The following is a 7,114-nucleotide window of genomic DNA, read 5'->3' on the forward strand; positions in this document are numbered from 1 at the left end:
GACTGGTTGGGCTGTTTCTGTGCTGCGATTCTGTGTGGCAGTCGTTTCAGCTTCCATCAAAGCTGCAAAGACTGAACATTGACTCCTGTTATGAGAGCCTGGCTGCAGCATCCTTGGAGGCAACACACTTTCTGAAGTAAATTGCAGAGTGCTGATGCTCTGAGGGAATGACACCACACCGTCTGGAAGCAGACTCTCTGCAGTTATGGAGGACTTCCAATAGCTGATGTAACTGCTTGTGTGAAGCAAGCTGTTTTCTTCTCAGTCGGGCCCCTGGTCCACATCTCTGTCCTCCTCAACAAAGCTAGGAGAAGCCCTTGCCCTCCAGCTAGCTGTCTCCTGGGTTGTTCTGTCACCAGTACCTGCTGCTGCTCACTAGTGCTGAGTGTTGCACCATGTCCAAACCCCTCTGCCTCACTCAGCCAGGGTGACAACCTCTACTGGTGCTTTGGGAGGGATGGATCATATGCTAATGACTCTTCAGAAGGATTCTCCTCTGGAGGAGTCTTCAGTGGGTTCTAGCTGTGTTGTTTAATTGGCCTGGAGGAAAGAGGAAGGGACAGTGGCAGATGACAGGCTTCACAATGCAGTTTCATGTCAAGCTGTGATATTGTGCATTTCGCCAGTTTGTAAAGGGGGCCATGTGATGGTCAGAAACCCTGTTCACAGAAGCCCCAGCCTTGAAATGGCCTACCCTGACAGCTCTTGCAAGGCCACTAATCTCCACGCTTGTTGCTACAAATCCGACAGCACTGAGGTTGGATGGTCCTCCCCCGTCTTAGTCCTCTCCGTTATGTGTCTTGTCCTTCAGAAGAGTGGAGAGTTATTGAGTGCCTTGTACAGAGGAGGGTGCATTTTGTGCAGATGCTGAGAGCGAGATGAAGCAAAGGGCAATCAGGATGGGAAGATGTTGAATAGGAAGCAAGTTTGTGAAGTGAGGAAGGAGCTATGATCGAAGTTGGTGATTCTGCAAAGGCTAACAAGCTTGAAGAGAATGGTGTGAGTGACTGATGTGAAGGGAGCAAGAGGTATCTTTGTAATGAGAATGCAAAGTGGTATAGTGTGGCCTTTCGTTGGGTGGTGAAGGATGTGATTAAGGGAGGGGGACGATTGAGAGTGGTGGGGGAGAAAGGAAAGCAATGTTACCATGAATTATTGATGGATATGGAGAAATGAAGAGCATAACTCACCTTTGCTACTTGAGTTCATTGAAGCGCTTCCTTTATTGGACAACCTCAGCACTCTATCTCCACGCCTGGTGGACTTGTTTTTCTGGGGATCCTCTTCGTACTGGCGGGGAAGAGAACTTGTATTCTCACTCACATCTTTTCCAGCTGAGCCTCCAGGGAGCCCTCTGACAACCTGGGGACTTGCCTCTGACTTATGCTACCTCAGTTTCTTGCTCTTCTACTCCAACCTTGCTTTAAGAGATGCATTCCCACTTTAAATAGGTCTCTCACTGACTCACTCCGAAGTAGGACGGGTTTCCCAGCGTGTCAACGAATCAGGTGGAAAACCCACCAGTGAGATTATAATGAGGCTGTTTTTGGCTACAGTGAGCAAGTTTTGAACTAACTGTAATTCACCCTGCTGAAAACTAGCCCAGAATTAAAATCAAGGCTCAAATCCTGAATGTGTTGTACTTTCCTAAAGTGCAATGATGATAAAGGTATATCTCCTGCTTAGCTCTTACCAGCATCTACAGCTCTCTAGTGCCAATTACATCAACCTCCGAGTTTTCTCTCAGGTTAAGCTCAGTGGTGCACACCTTCAGTGTTCTATTTGACCCTGAGCTAAACTCTGTCACTGACAAGACTGCATTCTGCCACCGTCTAAACATTGCCCATTCAGGTCCATACCTCATCTCCTCTACTGCCAAAACTTGTGTCACATCTTCATGACCTGGGGAATTGACTTCTTACCAACCACTCTTCACAATGTTTAGTTACTCCATCCGGCACAAAATCATGCACAACCACCATCCCAGATCTCATCCAGCTCTGCCTCCAATGAATCAACTTCAAATGCTTCCATGGCCTCGCCTTGGTAATTTCTGGGTACTTTTCTCCAGATATATATTATATCTCAGCCTGGACACACTTGCTCTGATTCTGGATTGCTGCTTGTTCCCTGCTTGATTGACCACCATCTGAGGCCCATACTTCAACCACTGCCTCTGTCCGCTGAAACACTCTCTTAAACCACTTCCCTTTGCTAGCTCTCTGCTTGCCTTCAAAATCCTCCAAAAAAACAATGCTCACATGTGAAGTACTCTGGGGCATTCTCTTACATAAAAGGTACAATGTAAACATAAGTTACCAGGGACAATACTGTCCAACTCTATCATAATCCTGTTTTGTAATGCTAGCATGTTGCTACCCAAATGTTACTAATTTTCATAAATAAAATCAATGTGAAAATTATGAACCTCAATACTTTCATAGTACATCAGCATTGGGGTGACACCAAATTTCTGCTGGGGTTTTGCAGTGATTTCTAATGGTTCAGAAGTGCCACTAGCTGGAGTACAGTAGTACTGCAGCTGTGTGTAAATTTCACTAAAATAAATTTAAATAACTTAGTTACAAATGTAATTTAATTTTTAAAAACTGAATATAATAGCTGATAAACTAATTGGTATGTAGTTACTGCTATCAGAAGATACTTCACACAATATCAATATAACATTGGAATATATTTCCAAAGACTACTTGGACTTTTTTTTTATATAAAGGACGGTGCAGCTGTACCAATAGCAGAAATACGTACAAGTGTTATTATTTACTAAAATATACATTCATATGCTTTGGGGTGCCACACAAGTCTACCCCTTCAGATGGCTTACCCACTCAACCATTCGAGGGAACTCCATCTGCTACTTTTGTTTGCAGGATAACTTAACTGTTTACTCCATACAGTGCAAATATTTGTTTGCCTAAATCACATTTTACTACAGTCCAAAATACATATGACAACTTGCATTTATATAGCACCTTTAACATAGTAAAACATCCCAAGGCACTTCACAGCAGCATAATCAGACCGAACCAAAGGAGACAGTAGGACAGGTGACCAAAAGCTTGGTCAAAGAGGTAGGTTTTAAGTTGGGTCTTGAGGAGGGTGGGGGGGTGGGAAGGAGGGGTTTAGGGAGGGAATTCCAGAGCTTAGGCAGCTGAAGGCATGACCCCCAATGGTGGGGTGAAGGAAATGGGGGGGGGCGCGGCGTTGGAGGAACGCAGAATTCTCAGAGTTGTACGGCTGGAGGAGGTTAGAGAGACAGGAAGGGGCAAGGCCATGGATAGATTTGAACATGAGGATGGAGAGCGATGCTTGGTGCAAGTTTGGATATGCTTAAGTTTATGGAGGGTGGAAGATGAGACTGACCAGGAGAGCATTGGAATACTCAAGTCTGGAGGCAACAAAAGCATGGAATAGGGTTTCAGCAGCAGATGGGCTGAGGCAGAGGTGGAGACAGCTGAAATTACAAAAGATGGAAGTAGGCGGTTGTCAATGTTTCAGTCTTCCTAATGTTTAGCTGGAGGAAATGGTGAAGAAATTATGTAATGAAAGAGCAAAGTGTGGATGAGAAAGAGGGGGGGGGGGCGCAAAGGATAAATCCTTGGGGTACTCTGGAAATAATGGTGTGGTGGTAGGAATAGAAGCCATTGTTGGAGATGCTCTAGGTGGGTAAGAGTGGAACTAAAGAAAAGTTCCACTGAGCTGGACAAGAGAAGAGGCATTGGAGGAGGATGGTGTGGTTGGCCTTGTCAAAGGCTGCAGAAAGGTTGAGGAGCACAAGGAGTGATAATGCATCACAGTCACAGAGGATGTCATGTGACTTTTGCTGGGGCTGTTTTCATTGCTGTGGCAGGGAGGTAAACCGGATTGTAAAGATTTAAATATGGAGTTGCAGGAAAGAGGAGCACAGATTTGGGAGGCAACAACACATTCAAGAGCTATGGAGAAAGGGGCGGTTGGAAGTAAGGCAGTAGTTTAAAAAGGACAGGGGTTGAGGCTGGGTTTCTTGAGGGGGTGGGGGTGATGAGTGCTTTTGAAAAGGTGGGGGGACACTACCTGAAGAGAAGAAACTATTTACAGTATCAGCTAGCATGGGGACTCAGGAAGGGAAGTTGGGTGGTTAGCAGTTTAGTAGGAATGAGGTTAGGGGAGTAGGAGGTAGGCTTCAGTCAAGGTGAGCCTGGAAAAGGAAGAGAAACTGGACAGATGTGGATTTAGCCCTGGGGCAATGGGGAATCCATGGGGGCTTTAACCACCAGTCCCAAATACAAAACAAAACTTACAATGAATATAATTATACACAGGACTATGGGGAGAGAGCAGGGCAGTGGTATTAGTTTTGGATAGCTCTGGTAAAAATCCAATGCAGACATGATGGGCTATCATTGTAATGAGAAATGCTTATAGATCACAAGGCAGTGTGTCCCAGGACCAGATAAGTGAAATGAAAGTTCCTGTCACTTTATTTCACTTAGTTCCAGATTTCTTCCTGTAATTATGCACACTAGCAAGTTTTGTTACTGTGTATTCTGAATACATGGTAGCCTATTTCACACCATTAATACAACTCATGGTTCACATTCAGACTATTGAAGCTTTTGCTTGTATAGTCTGATGTTAACATACACTTCTGTATCTATTATCCTCTATGTAGCACACACATACGAACAGGTTGGAATGCATGAATTTAATGACAGAAACTGTGAAAAAAGCCTCACATTGTTCAAAGAAGTGCTAGTAGATTCTGGTACTAGCATATGCCAAACTGTCATTACCAACCCAATTGAAATGTAGAAATCTAGCTACAGAATGTTCAGTTCGATGGTGTGTGTTAAATATCATCAAATGTCAAGAAGAATCCTTGAAATAAAAAGTTTAATGCCCTTACAACTTAACTTGTAGGATAACCACCTCCGGTCAAAGTTTTGAAACCTCAGCAAGTATTTCCCAATGCAACCCTTACACTAGAACCAAACTGCAACTCTAAACTTTTCCACAATTCATGCTTGGGTTGTTATACCACTGTGGTAAAATACAAACACTGTTTTTGGATTGTAGGCTAGGGGCTCACACTTGAACTTGGGTTCTTCCATTTCCCAATCCAATGCATTGCCCGCTTGTCAAAGCTGGTTCTTTGGGTCAATGTTGTTAATGCTATTGTGATTAAGTCCATTGACTAGGTGAAACATTCAGGAGTACATTAGTTTCTTGTCTACCTGCACATTGGACAGTTGCAACATGGTTTATATCAGTAGTCATCTTGAGCAACAAAAAACTCTGCTGTTTTCCACAGCAGTCCAAGCAACTGCAAATTTTTATTCTTTACTGTTTTCCCCACACTAATTAAACTTTGGTCCTGAAGTGAGATTACTAGATATGCTGAGTTATGAACAAGAGTTTGCTGTCCAAGACTTACTAAGAACAGGGTTTTAGCCTGCCCAAATACTATCCACAATAGACCCATGCAGCCAGCACAGAAGGGGGAAAAAAAAGACATTCCATCAGTACAGGATCGATTTCAATCCAGGTCCACTGCCACCAGCAACACACTGTCACTAATATCTACTGATCCCACTTACTGACTGCTTTTCACACCTCACCAGCCAGTGACAAACCAACTCTACTGCTAGTTTTCAGGCAATAAAGTTGAAGGGGCCAGTACAGAAATGGTTGCTGGGTCTTGAAGTAACTACAGCACCTTTCATTTCAGCTGGTACCCTCTTTTCTTTCTCTCCATCCCATGCTACTGCACCATGCAACTATCTAGCCTGGTCACTGCAGAACTAATCCCTGTCCAATATCCACTCCTGGGAGAGTGAATTGTGGTTTCGTCAGTCTTCAAAAAAGGGTCTAAAGATAAACTCAGCAACTACAGGCCAGTCAGTTTAACCTCGGTAGTGGGGAAGCTTTTAGAAACAATAATCAGGAACAAAATTAACAGTCACTTGGACAAGTGTGGATTAATTAAGGAAAGCCAGCACAGATTGGTTAAAGGCAAATTGTGTTTAACCAACTTGATCGTGTTTTTTGATGAGGTAACAGCGTGTTGATGAGGGCGATGCGGTTGACATGGAGTACATGGATTTCCAAAAGTGCCACATAATAGGCTTGCCACCAAAGTTGAAGTCCATGGAATAAAAAAGGGACAGTGGCAGCATAGATACGAAATTGGCTAAGTGACAGGAAACAGTAGTGGTGAATAGTTGTTTTTCGGACTGGAGTAAGGTATACAGTGGTGTTCCCCAGGGGTCAGTTCTAGGACCACTGCTTTTCTTGAAAGATATTAATGACTTGAACGTGAGTGTACAGGGCATAATTTCAAAATTTGCGTATGGTGAACAGTGAGGATAGTGATAGACTTCAAGAGGACATAGACAGGTTGGTGGAATGGGCAGACACGTGGCAGATTAAATTTAATGCAGAAAAGTGCAAAGTGATACATTTTGGTAGAATGAGAGGAAAGGAAATATAAACTAAAGGGGGTGTATGAACAGAGACCTAGGGGTATATGTGCACAAATCATTGAAGGTGGTAGGGCAGGTTGAGAAACTAGTTAAAGCTTACAGGATCCTGGGCTTCATGATTAGAGGTAGAGTACAAAAACGTGGAAATTATGATGAACCTGTATAAAACACTGGTTCAGCCGCAACTGGAATAGTGTGTCCAATTCTGGTCACTGCACTTAGGAAGGATGTGAAGGCCTTAGAGGGTGCAGAAAAGATTTACAAGAATAGTTCCACAGATGAGGGACTTCAGTTATGTGGATAGACTGGAGAAGCTGGGGTTGTTCTCCTTAGAGCAGAGATTTGATAGAGGTGTTCAAAATCATGAGGGGTCTAGACAGTAAACAGAGAAAAACTGTTCCCATTGGGAAGGGTCAAGAACAGAGGACACAGATTTAAGGTGATTGGCAGAAGAACCAAAGGCGACATGAGGAAAAACTTTTTTACGCAGCGAGTGGTTAGGATCTGGAATTTACTGTTTGAAAGGGTGGTGGAGGCAGATTCAATTGTGGCTTTCTAAAGGATAAGTACCAAAGAAAAACATTTTGCAGGGCTATGGGGAAAGGGCCTAGCTGAAGTGCTCTTGCAGAGAG

This window comes from Somniosus microcephalus, chromosome 16, assembly GCF_052327205.1.
Source record: "Somniosus microcephalus isolate GS21.2 chromosome 16, FLI_Smic_1.0, whole genome shotgun sequence".
Lineage (NCBI taxonomy): Eukaryota > Metazoa > Chordata > Chondrichthyes > Squaliformes > Somniosidae > Somniosus > Somniosus microcephalus.